Here is a 13,929-nt window from a genome sequence, read left to right as displayed (position 1 = left end):
CTCTTACCTCACCAAACGTGCATTCCCTTTGTACACCATTTCATAGAGAACTAATATAAAAAGTACTGAACTATTTTTCCTAAATTCACACTTCATTTCAGTGAAATAATATATCTGTGCAAAAATAAACTGCAGAGATGGAAAACTCTAAGATACAAGTTACATTCTTGATACTCAGGCAGACAAAGCAAGTAAAATTATCCAATTCCTGTAACTGACATCTAACAGGCATTTACCTATCTATCATTGTGTCACATGAAAACAGAAGGAATATTTTGCTACTTCAGAAGTCCACAATATAAAAATGGCAAACTGGAAACTGCTTGTCTTCTGCTCTGAGAACAGGTAACAACAACCTAGATACAACAAGCACCTCAAAATCACTCCTAGCTTCTCACAGTCAAAATAACCCACATACCCTATGGTTGTAGAAGAACACTGACTATTCTTCAGATGGACTGTACAGCATCAAAAGGCATAAGGGAACCTGTTAAGAATCATCAAAGATGAAGGGAGGAAAATCCTGTGGGCTCTGTCATTATCTCTTTCCAATGCAACATTCAACTTCTGCACTCAACTACTCAACTACTGCAGTAGATTTTCCAACTTTTTTTCTCCAATTTAATTTCAAAAATTCTTATTCAGAAGATGCTTTCTTTGATGAGATATACAACAATTTATATGACATAGTGAAATCAGAAAACAGTGCTATTTAGCCTACATTGTCTTTATGTAAGTTCCATATTCACAGCTAAACGAGCACTCTATCACTCTTACCTTTTGAAGTCCAAAGAATTCCTTTCTCCCACAGAGAGACTGCCAGGTATAATTACTACATTCATTAGCACTTCCTGGAGTAATTGTCAGGAAAGTGGCAACCATATCTGCATCAATTTCTTCTTCCTCCTTGCTTTTTTTCTGCTTTCTTTACAGGACAGTTAGAGTTTCTCTCTACTTTGTCTCTTTCCCTTACACTGGGTCTCTCACCTAATTCACCGCAAAGCTTTTCCTTCCTTTATTCTTCCCTTCAAAATGCAGATTTGGGAAGAAAAGGGAGAGATGACCCTACTGTCTCTCACTGTTTTCGTATCTACCAATTTGTTGTGGTTTTTTAATTTAAATCCATTCATTCTGGCATTATAAGGAGATTCATAGTACAGTTATTTCGTCAGTGACAAGAAAAGAGTCACCCTCCTGTCTAAGGGTCAAGCTTCAGCAGAAATTTAAAATTGCCACATGCTGTATAACATTGTGCTGTGCCTTCCTGTTAGTGGATGGGGGAGGAGACAGGAATCTGCTGCACAGCCTGCGTCAGAGAATATAGTCACACTACAGTATATCAAATTTAGTGTAAGTACAAGTTATTGTTATTCTAAACTTACCTCAGACTTCAGCAATATTCACTGCCTGTTCTCCTGTCCTTAGTGACAGGAAAGCTGTCACTTGTTGTTAGCATATCAGACAGTTCCTGTTCTCAGAGGAGTAATAAATAAAGCTAGATTTAAAAAACAGAGCAAACTTGGGCAGAAAAAGAACAATGAGTAGGAATGCCAAAATACAGTGAAAGACCACGTTATGGCATTGTCAGCATATCTTAAACCAAGAAAAGCTGAAAATCTCATAAGAGACCAGAGAGAAGAATTCAAAATCAAGAAGGTTCCAACAACAAACTTTAAACTTTGAGAAAGAAATTCAAACATCTGTCTTTTAAAATAATTTCCTTGAGTTTTAATACCTTCTTTGGCAAACATTAAAAGGGCTAAATAAATAAAGAAAAACAACAGTCTTAGCCAATCTTCTCACTGTCTTCCTTCAAAATTTCCTTTAATTAATTAATTCATTTCCTTTCCCGATATTCATTATGGACAGTTTTTTCACTTTTTCCCAACTCTCTTCTCTTCTGGGCCTCCAAAGTCCCACATTGGCCTTAGATGCCTGTCTTAATCCACCACTGCAATTAATCTAATCATACTGAACACCAGTAGCCTCTATTAAGATTAAAGATATTCTAGCTATTTCACAACATTTTAAAGCCAGAGCCTATGTTAACATTGCACAAATTTTGGTTTATGGATATTTTCATTCGTAAAGAAGCAGAACACTGTTGATAATATTTTTATCTTTTAAAAAAAGAATTGATAAAATATACGGAAAGCAGTTTTCTGGGTTTTCATTTGATCTCTCACCTACTCAGAATTGGCACCCTGGTGACCCAAAAAAAGAATGGAAAGAAACGCACATGACTTCCACATCCTCAGTATTACATCATGAAAGATGAAACAGCATATTGTGTACAGCTCAGAGGGCCGCTGTACTGCATGTAACACTTCTTGCATAAAAAAAATGCCTTTCTTAACAAAAATGTGACTCATTAAAAATTTGACAGATACCATATTCCAATGCACAGAACAATGAAAATGATAGACCATTAGACAGATTCATTTGATAATGGGATCAGATACTGTGAGTATTAGCATGCTAAGTGATTTTTATATAAATTAAAACAAAGATAAGTTTGTGGGGAAAAACATATTTTTAATATTCTATTTTTGGATTGAGATTTTCATTACCAAAAATTTTCAAGAAGATGTGTCTACAAGAAAATATCTTTGTTGGAGGAAAAATGGGTTCTTGATACTGAAGGGTTTTCTGGTACTTCTTCAAGCACCGTCAAGAATTCCTGCCTATGACAACTGTGCTGTAACAACTATTTCTCAATAAATTAGTAACCCTGGTCTAAGAAAATGTCATTACCTATGTCAGAAAGTAACTTGCATAACCTGATGTTTTATCCTATCTAGCCTGAGTGAAACCTAAACCAGCGTGATGATTTCAAGTGTATATTTTATACAAGGTATTGGGGTATTGGATTACTGCAAAAAAACCCAAACTAAACAAGATATTGTGAACATAATAAATATCTGCCGCACCCAATTTAACTGGGTGAAGTTAGCCAGCCTGATCACATGAGGCAGACCCAAAGAACAAGTCTTTGGGCAGTGCCCAAAGGAAACTGTGTAAGGAACCCTCTTGGGTCTCTTATTCATCATGCCATAATGTTCTTCGCATCACAAAAACAATTGACCAGTTCAAGACAATTGGCAAGCTCACATCTCAGCCAATACTCCAAGAATCTTGCAAAACAGAACCAATATCAACTGGCAAGCTAATCATGGAGAGCAAGTAGGGAATTTGCTTGCAATAGCATTTCTTAAGTGAGAACATCCAAATAATTTAAAAAAAAAAAAAAAAAAAAAAAAAAAAGGCAAGCTAGGAACTACTAATTAAGCTTCCACAGGATTTTGGGAAATTATTTTGCATTGCCTTGATAATGAAAAATACTTTAAACCCATTGTTAAAAACCTGAATCTTTCAAAGTAATTCTTCAATATTTGCTTATTTCCTATTTTAAACTTAAGCCCTGTCATAATAAACTTTTGTAATACTAATTTTGAAACTTATTCTGTAGTTAATTGTAGCAACTCATACTTAGCTGAGATCTTTACTAAATAACCTAACTCCAGGCCAATCTAGCAATTCTGGCAATACCTCTAGTGTAAATGTAAAAAAAATATAAAATCCAGGAAAATAAACCTTTTTAATAGTGCTTATTTCATTCAGAGAACTGATCCTTTAGTTCTAAACAAAGCTTAAAGTTTCATCTTGTTTATCATCTCAAACCATCTTCAGCAACAGCTGGAAGTTCTGAAAGTGAAAGCATATTTGCAGAACTTTTGTTTCCACACTCTTCTAGACAAAACTTAAAAACAATCTACACCTTTATGAGTGTCTTGCAATATGCAGTCATTTGTCAAACTCTTTTTATGTTGACAGTTACTATGGGATATTTAAAATAAATAAAACACTAGTCTGCTTTTCTTAATATTTCTAATAATTTTAAAAGTCAAATATGCTAACATGCCTTGATGTACAAATAAGGCATCTCAGATATGCAGTTCAAGTGCAAATGATGGCATCCAGGAGTGATGATAGAGAAGAAATACAGTAAAATCCTCACAGAACTTCAGTGATTCAATGAAGTAAATCAAGTAAATCCATCCGCTATCAGTGGTTAACTTTAGCAGAATCGGAGGAATATCTACATCACTAGGTCAGTGCAAGAGATTTGTTTCACACACGCTACCAGCTAGAAAGCAAACAGATAAAATAATTTTTCTTCATCCTGGAGGGATTGAGAACCTCAGCCTGTGGCCTCTTCAGAATTTTTCATGAGTCCATTAAATATGGTCCTGAATAAGGTTAGAGAATACAGATAAAATTCTGTGTAAATAAAGCAACCTTTTACCCTCAGGTACTTCTGTACTTGTTTATCTATAGATTTCTCTGGGTGTAACTGAAAATAAAATTTGGCTTTATATCTTTTTTACATTCTTAGGTAGGATTAAAAATCAATTTAGCAATATACCACATAATAACATGCTTCTATTAAGCTTAAAAACTGAAATTCAGCATAAAATTTTGTAGCTGAAATACCACTGTAGGGAACAGTGAACAGTAACTGCAAGTAAAACATATTCAAGATGAAAGGATAAACTCTTCAGTTTTATTTACTGTAGACATAAAAAGTCAGTACCTAAACCTATCATGAGGAAGTATGTACATTATGAAAGGCAGTAAATAGAAGTGGCTGCATTTTTCCACAAGCCCCCATATTAGATAGCACCACAAAGCACCAGGTCTAGGTAGCAAAACCTGTTTTTCTGACCACCCCTACTAGAAGATCTTGGTGTGAGTGTTAAGGCCTGTAATTAACATTTTTCTTTTCATAGTTCCTTTTTTTGGTGTAACAGAGTGACTCTTTTGGTAGTCTGACATGTTTCAAACCACCATGGTTGAGAACGTATTTCACAGCAATATCAAAATATTCCCCTAGCATAAATATTGAAAACGTACACCATTCTATTTGTATGTAATAGCAACCTAAGTTCAAAGCTTCTCAAACTTCAGAATTGCTGCTACACAACCATGAATAGTTACAGCAGTTACACAACATCTCTGCTCAATAAATCTAAACAAACACACAAGTACTACGGACTTCTAATGTAATATTATAACATAAAATCCTATTTTATACAATGCAGCATAATCACATATTGTGTAAAAAGTTTAAGACAAGACCATAATTCTGGGCAGGGCTACTTCGTGCAAATATGAAATTCTCGGAAAAGTAATTTGCTTAAACTCAGGGAAAAACACAACACGCAATAAGAAAACTTCCATCACTCTCACTTATTCTATGTGCCTATTCCATGACAGCTAGAAGTGTTTGTATGAAAATAACATATTTAGAATTTTATACATACATACAGGTAAGTTAGAGGAATCGTAGCTGGAGGTCTTCTATAAAAAAGTAGAGGATTCTGGCAAAAGGGAATCTAAAATGTGCCACAATCAGATTTGTGATAAAGAGGAAAGACATGAGTCCCCATGGAGCTCATGAAATTCCAATAACCCATAAAACAGCACGAAGCATAATATTTTCCTCCCATAATAGCTGTTGTAAGACCAAAACTAGAACTCATGTCTAATTTGAAGGTCTAGAATGAACTAATACCAACTGCAATGTCTGTATCAAAATGTAAGTATTTCATTTAGAGTTAAAATACATTAAGAAATTTATCACATAAATTCCAGAACAAGAGGCAGATAAATATACTACTCCTGTTACACTGGCATTTCTTAAATAATTTAAAGAAAAATATGTAGGGCTTTTGCTATAATATATATTCATGGTTCTTAAATTTCAGGCATTTATTCTCTGAGCAAACAGCAATTCATTTAGAGTTGGATCCTGTATCTTCAGTATACTAAACCCACAGACTAACTCACTAGGAAGGGCATGGAAGCAAGCTGTATGTAGGAGAAAATTTCTATCACTGCGTGTAGATTGCAAACCTGACCCTACTGAAACAGCAGAACCACCACTGACCTGAATGACGCTGGGATTTTTTTTCTAGAATCTCTGCATCTTCCAATACACCAGCATCATCTTTTTTTGATACTGTGGAATGTTCTGTATATTTCTCTGTTGGTATATTATTCAATATTGATTATGCTGTGTTATCAGATGTTATATATAGCCTTTTAACGTTACTGAGATAAGTAGGAAGCCATTCTATAACACAGGGTTAATACATTACCTACACACGCATATCCCCTATAAGTATGTACATAACCATACATACATGTTCATCTTAGCAGTCATCAAGCATACTTGTGCCTGAACGTACACACACAAAGCTACGTAAGCTTTGTGTTTTTTAAATTGCTAATTATCAACCAGCAGAGTAGACTTTGGGATTCATAGACTTGAATTCATAGACTTTGTCCTGAATGTGCAGACTGCATGGCATGGAGGTGATCTGCTTAGTCATGAGGGAAGGGGGTGGCTTATGCAAGTCCACAAAGCATCATCTGCTAGTTGATTCCAGAAATTCACAACCTGGCTTTTGAGGTAGTTACTTATCATCCCCTTTCTAAACAGGATATTTTTTCTATTTGCAGTGAAATCTAGTCAAACTGCAAAGTAAAACCAGCTGTATTTAGACAATAGGGTGCTGCTTAGAAGTTGGGGGCGGGGGGGGGGAGGGTCCTGTAAGTTTGGGGATTTCTTATCACACACATATACCTAATTTTTTTGTATTTGTCATGATGCAGATTAGAATCTATTGCCATTGCAATAATCTATTACTGTTGTAAGCATAAACCAGAACACTGACATTTTAAATTAAAATTTTTGCATCAATCTCACTGCTACACTGTGTCTCCATTGTAAATTTGTAACTATTGGCATTCTCATGTCATAAGTAATAGAGTATTAAGGATAGGGACAATCTTTTCATTTGAGTGAATACAAGATGGCCCCAACCTTGACTAGGCTGCTAGGTACTACTGCAACACAGGTAATTAAAAATATCTATATAGTTCATGTATCATGAGTTTTAATTGTAGAATGATGTAATTGTTTAGTTCAATTCCATAGAGTGTTTAGAAGAGGACAAACAGGCCAAATAATTTAATGGAAGGTGTGGGTGGAGTGGGAGAAAAATGTGAATCAGATCAAATTGACTGAAGTTCTGCAAAAATCTTCAGATATGAAGACTGCTGACTAGGCCTTGCTTTTTTTTAAAAAAAAAAAAAAAAGCTTACAAAAGATTTAGTTGTATATTTGCCTTGTGGTGTGAGAAGAGCTGACATCTTTGTAGCAACAGGCAAAGGAGAAGCCCATGTTGCAGTAGAAGACCTGATGCTGAAGGAGAAACCTAGTCTTTCCTACGGTTGCCACATGTATTTTCTCCTTCGTATCCTTCATATCTCCTTATACCTGCAAGATCTGAAAGCATCCCAAACCCCACTCACTGCAGGTGCTAGTACCACTAGGGTGACAATTTGCTTAGCACCTGCATTTTCTACATTGTCACTGGAATCTGAAAGAAAGTACAACTGAAAAAAGACAGACTATCTTTCATTAAAAAAAAAAAAAAAAGCAGGGCGTTGGGGGGGAACAGGCAAAAGAAATGGAAGAGGTTTATCATTTAATATAGGAATCAATTTACATTTCATATTCCTGGGAATCTAAATATCTGGAGACAAATCTTGTGGCTCTTTCATTTTCCATTCTGCCTTGGAAATGCCTCCACAGGGAAAAAAAAAGGGAGCGAGGGGGGAGATTTTTTCCAAGTTCTCTGTAACAGTTAAATTAAATCCTTAAGGATTGACCTGTTAATGGGAACCCCCAACTTCTGTTTGTGCATGGGTATATAGGGCTTGAGTATAACAATGTTCTCTTGCTTTGGATTATTTCTAACTTTTTCTTTTGTAAATTCACAAAAAGTTAACTGACACACAAAGAACATTTGGTATGAAGTACCTGAAAAATAGATCCTTGCTGTTATACATCATTGTGGAAATACAGCATGGAATAATTAGCACTCATCATCTAATATCATGTTAAATTCAGTAAGTTTATCAGTGATTAAAAAATGGAACTAATAGCAATAACTAATGGAAAGTATGGTATCCATGACTTCAAAAGAACCGAGCATGGAGAATTTATAATTGTATTTTAATTTCTCATAAGTAACTGCACTGGAAACTGCTTTACTGCATGCCAGAGGAGAACACAGGAATAACCCTTGTGACAAAAGCTAGTAAAAGAAACTCAAATTCTGAATACCAAATATGCACAACTAGTGATTCACAATTAGGCTACAAAAAATGGTTAGTAAATATATTCAACACTATTCTGAGCAGATTATATGTAAAAAAACCCCAAAAAACAAACCCTAATCAAAAACCAAAAGAGGGCCTCAGCAATCAAGGTGAAAAAAATCATTTGACTGTACTTATCATTATTTAGTCCAGCTTTGTACACAACCGAGTTTTTGTTCTACTTTTAAACTTTTCCTTGTTTTTACAATATAACTTTATGCGAGATTCATTTTATTAGCCATTGCTATAAGTGGAAAATTATACTGACAGTAATTGAAGCTGGGCCTAAATTTATTTTATTGACTTAGAAACGGACTTATGGTTATTTAAAAAAATTCACAGAAGAGCCAGGTTTAGGAGCAGTGTTGAGAGTGGGGTTTTTTTGTCAGTATCATAAGGAAGGTTAAAAGGCATACCTTCAGTATTCTTCCGCTAAATTCTAGTATTTTGCCAGCTTCATTTTTTGTGATAATTTATTATATGAAATACAAATTTATATCAGGAGGTAAAGAACTATTTGTATATTCTATGTTGTAAAGGAAGTTCTTTGAAAGCTGATGTTTAATAAATTGTATTATCCAGGAATTTGACATTGAGTCATTTCTAAGAAACACACACTATCTTAAGGCTGTTTACAGATATATAACCTCTGAACCACTAACAGTTAATGAGATATTTTACAAAACTGATGCCTAAGAGCATTCAAATTCAAAAGCTGCCTGTGTAAAAATACCTTTACATTATATTTCTGATTGGTTATCATTCAAAGTCCATGCCAACTGTTTTTTCAACTCTCTCTCCCCTTGACAAGTCCATGCTTATATTGTACCACATGCCTTAACACACTGCTAAGAGTGAGTTCTTATAATCTCATAATTAAATCTCTAAGCAATTTTTGCAGCATTTTTTTTTTTTTGTGACAGCCAAAGAGAATAATGATGTCAAACACACAACTTCATGCAACAAATTCTGATATGAAGGGGAGTACAACGTATGAAAGAAGAGCTCTGAGTATCATATGTCATAGTTACTTGGTGTACACTGGGAATTTTTAGTTAACTAGTAACAAATTATAGTAACCTTTTAAAGGGTAAATTACTGATTAAATTATGGACTAATTGGTACCAGAATTTTGTTTTGTACACACATTTTTTAAATGGAACGTTACAATCATGTTCCACAGCAAAAGCTTGTTCAGAGATGGGGCAGCAAGTCAGAAATACAAGGCTAGCCCATCACCCTAGTTATTTCAAGGGTAATTATAATTGATCCTTCTTATTTAAAGGATCCTAGGCGCCACAGTACATGAAGAAATTGATAATTTCCTGAGCTTTTAATCAGAATAAATACCAGTCTTACGTCACTGATATTAATAAATACATCACTGTTAAGTCAGCATTGTATTGTCATGTGTACACAAGTGCCACAAAGTTACAACACCCCAGGAACTTGCACTCTCCAGTTGTAGAATACCCTGGAGAGAAATGACACCAGGAAGATTACAAAATGCTCCTGCGAACCTGAGGCATGCCATCAAGACATAGCACATTTCAACATAGCATCTCAGTTGTTGCAGGCTGAGAAAGGCTCCCCGACTTTCTGCGGTTGAGAAATTTTGAAAGAAAAAAAAAAAAAAAAAAAAGTCTGTTCATTCATTAAGTGAATTAGCCAGGTGCGCACCAAGACTTCCCTGTCCGCTCCCTTCCCCACCGTAGTACGAAGGGGCCTCCCGCCCCGCCGGCCCCTTCATCCCCATCCCGCCGCTCCGCCGGCAGGAGATGGCCCCTCCCGTGCCGTGCCCGCTCCCCGGCACCCTCCTCTCGGCGGGACCGGGGCTGGTCCCCGTGAGTCACGGCCGCCCGGCCCGCCTGCCCAGCCCCGCGTACAGCACCATGGACACAGCGCCCACGCTCGCCGCCGGCCCGGGGGCTCCGGGGCCCGGCCTGCCGCCGGCCCGCGCCGCGGGGCACCGGGAGCCCTCGCCGCGGGGCTCCTGGCTCCCGCCGCCCCGCTCCCGCCCGCCGCGGAGCAGCCTCACCCCCTCACAGCCCCCGCGGGCACCGGCAGCCTGTGCGGGCGGCCCCTCTGCCCTCAGGGCCGTGCCTCGCACCCCCTCGACGCTCCGCTTCGCCCCTCCGCTCCAGGAAAAGCCCCGCGCTCCCGCTCCCGCTCCCGCCGAGCCGCCTTCCTGCCCCGCCGCCCCCAGCACCCCCGGCCCCGCGGCACGAGGCTCAGCCCTCCCCCCGGCCCGGGGCGCAGCTCCCGCTTCCCCGCGCCCCCGGCAGCACCCCCCGCCGAGCCCCGAGTCCCCGCCGGCCCCTCTTCCGACGGGGGCGCCCGCACAAGCCCCCCCCCGCCCTCCCCGTCTCCCTCATCCCGGAGCTCTCCTCACGCCTCCGCCGGCCCCCTCACCTCGGGGGACGGTCCCCCACAGCCCGCACTGACCTGGCGCTGTCAAGTCTCCGCGGGAGAAACTGTTCCCTTCTAGTGGGATAAACTCCCCGGCTCGGCCCGTCCTACCGACCAGGCGCCGCCTCCGCGGGCCGGGCACCGCCTCCCGCCGGCCCACACGCCGGGCGCTGCGGGGCGAGCCGCCGGCGGCAGCGGAGCGGGAGCGGGGGCTCGGGGGGCTGCGCGGCTCGGGACTACCGCGGCCCGGGCGGGGGGCGGGACGGGGCGGGGGCGCGCGGCGGGACCCGCGGTTGAGCTACGGGGGGGCGGCGGCGGGGCCGCGCAGCCAGAGGGACGGGGCAAGAGTCGGACGCGGAGCGGGAGCGGGTCGGTGAGGAGGAGGAGGAGGAGGAGGCGGAGGCGGAGGCGCTGCTTCTCCTTCCTCTCCCCTTCAGCGCCCGTCCGTTCCCCCGAGCCAGCTCCCGCCGGGTCCCTGCCCGCCGAGCGAAATCACAAGCGCGTACCTGAGGGCAGCCCGCGGGCCCCGGAGTGCGGCTGGAATTTGATCTCTGCTCTCTGTAATCTCCCGTAACTGAAAATTCGGTTTTTCCGGCCGCTAACTGCTTTCTCTTTTGCATTCCCGTTCTCCAGCTCACTCCTCTCTGCGCTGCGTGTAGTTGGTTTGGGCACCCCACATCACTTTGTATCCTCCTGACAGGAGTAAAGGCTTTTCTGAAAAGATTCTTAGCAGTAACAGAGGTAAATGAAATTCTTTTTTCCCTCACTTTTTTTTAGCTACAGATTCTCTCTCCCCGCTTTAACCCCCCTCCCAGGAATGCAGAGAGAAATGGCATAGGCTATGTTCGGTAAGTCTCAAGAGAGAGCAAGTTCAAACAAGCATGTCACCTCCTTCTATTTCACCCTCTGATTCTCTTAAAAAGAAGTTAGATGTGAAAAAAAACCCGTAAGATCAACAGGCTTTAGAGAGTCATCTTGTAAGTCAAGATGCCCCAGGATACGATAGTTTATCTTTAAAAACTCTTGATCTCTTGGACATCATTAGAAGATTCAAAGGATCCTAAATTTGCCTCATTATGGTTCTTAGTCATCAAGCATTTTGAAAGAGAGCCTACATTTGCTTTATTATTTGTATACTGAAGGCAATTTATAGATTACAGCTGAATACGTCAAAGTACCTGGTCTACTTATAGATACTAACATCGCCTACAGCGTTTTGTTTATGAGAACCATCTTTCTGTCTGCAGAGGCTTGAAGCCTTGTGTTAATTTTTATGAGAACTGTCTATTTGTATAGGCTTGAAGTAGGTGTTACTTCTGCCTTGACATATCAAGGAATTTTTTGCAATTCATGCTTTTCCCTCCGTCTGAATTTTTTAGCCCTAGAAATGTGGAAATCTCTTGTTTGTAAGGTGGGGTGGTTTTTTGTTTTCTTCTTCTTCTGTGTTTGTGGGTTTTTATTGTTTTGTTGGGTTTTTTTGTTTTTTTACATACTGCAGTAATACCTATTCTGTAATACTTCAGAATAATAACTCAGTAATAATTCAGAATTAGGAGCCAAGTACTAAAACCAAGTAAAACAAAATCTCAGAATTAGCTCAAGATGCCATGAATGAATAAACAGGCAAATGTGGCTAAAATAATCTAACAGAAGCTTAAATATCCAAATTATTAGCATTTCTAACCATTTTAGAGCAATATCTCAGGTAAAGTTAAGCTGGTTACCTCCACAGAGTTCAGATTTAGCTCTGCTGAGAGCAGAAACAACACTGTTCTCTCTGCGAACTGCTGGAGAATATACCCATTTAGTTTAAGTGTCTGAATAATAGAGGAGCCCTCCCAAAAATCTAGGCTTTAACATGCAAATTTTTTAAAACTGCATGAAACTGGGAGCGTTCCAAAAATTGGCAGGTATTAATGAACATCTGATTGTGACTATTAACTCACACTTTGAACTTAGACTTTTAATAAATTCAGAAGTAAAGCAGAAATGCAAAGCATAGTTTAGATTTTAATTAAATTGCATGGACAAAATAGGCATATCTAACTCATCCCAGAGGAGTCAGCCAAACAGGGCTTTCAGAGAAGTATTACAAATACCATAAAATTTTATTTCTGTGATAAGCATATTCTTTCAGCAAGTTCATCCTTTGAACAGAACTCATAAAATATATATCAGAAACAGTAATGCTGACTTGTGTACAAATTACTTAGGTTTTGTAAATATACATTTTAACAGCTTGAGACAGGAAGGGAAAAAAATTACTTAGTCTGATTTCATGCTTAACACAGGTTTTTAGGTAGTGTTTGGTACCTCATTTAATGTTTCTTTTAGGAAGACAGCTAATCTTAATTTGAAGAATCAAGAGATGAAGAACCCATACATTTTCTCTGGTAACAGAAAACATGCCTTATTTATAACTTGAATTAATCTATTTTTCTTTATCAACAAATAGTGGGTTTTTTTCCACACATGGAACATAGAAAGCCAATCATATTCGTATTGGTAAAGAAATAAAATAGGCTACAAATATATTGTCTATTCTATAATTAATTCCAGAGTCTCTTTATACAGTAATGAAATGGTCATAATAAAGAAATTATCAATTTCTCATACAGCTTTTGTTTGCATTATTTGACTGCACAGTTTTTGATTATGTGGACTTTCTCCCCTGCTTATCTGAGAGAATTCCTAAATTTGGCTGGGGCCTTTAAGTGTTATGAAATAAGAATGAAATGTCAGGCTCAGGCCTTCCTGAATCATGGGCAATTCTTCCCTAAGTTCAAAGAGAAGAAGAAAAAGACCTCTCAGCATCAGTTTTAAAATTAGATGATAACTTGTCTTCACAAAAGATCAATTATGCTTTGTTTTTCTTATTGGATATAAAAGCGCTAGTTAGTTCTTTTCATGTAAAAGAATTGCATTTTATATTACTTTTAATCATGCAGTTTTTCATGGTAAGACTTTGAAGAGTTTGATGCATCTGAAAAAAAAATCTTATTTCTGCATACGCTTATTACTGAGTGTATATTACTAATTTTCATTATTAAGAAAATTTGAGGCAGATTAAATTGAATCATATGGCAAAAATAGTCCCACTGAAAAAAGAGTACTTTGTGGAATCTTGAGATGGATAAGGGTATTAGTATGGACCAAATAACCTCCCTTAAACATTTTTATTTCTCTTTTCCATCTCAATGAACAAATTTTTGTACAACAGGTTCTAAGGTATGCCAGGTAGGGTTTTATGGTTTGATCCGAGGTTAGAACAATGAATATATTAAAGAG

At 38.8% G+C, this 13,929-nt stretch overlaps 1 protein-coding gene across 1 annotated transcript in view; it reads right to left on the bottom strand.

Annotated features, from left to right (window-relative positions):
* Window positions 1-10,656, bottom strand: part of PPARG (peroxisome proliferator activated receptor gamma) — a 63,027-nt gene extending 52,371 nt beyond the window's left edge. Inside the window, exon 1 of the mRNA XM_074879728.1 lies at window positions 10,645-10,656. The gene's annotated coding sequence lies outside the window, so the exon portion shown is untranslated. The remainder of the gene's footprint in view (window positions 1-10,644) is intronic.
* Window positions 10,657-13,929: the final 3,273 nt, after the last annotated feature.

This window comes from Strix uralensis, chromosome 10 (assembly GCF_047716275.1).
Source record: "Strix uralensis isolate ZFMK-TIS-50842 chromosome 10, bStrUra1, whole genome shotgun sequence".
In the NCBI taxonomy this organism is placed as follows: domain Eukaryota; kingdom Metazoa; phylum Chordata; class Aves; order Strigiformes; family Strigidae; genus Strix; species Strix uralensis.
The sequence above is the reverse complement of the archived record's forward strand: the minus strand, read 5'-3'. Positions and strand labels throughout refer to the sequence as shown.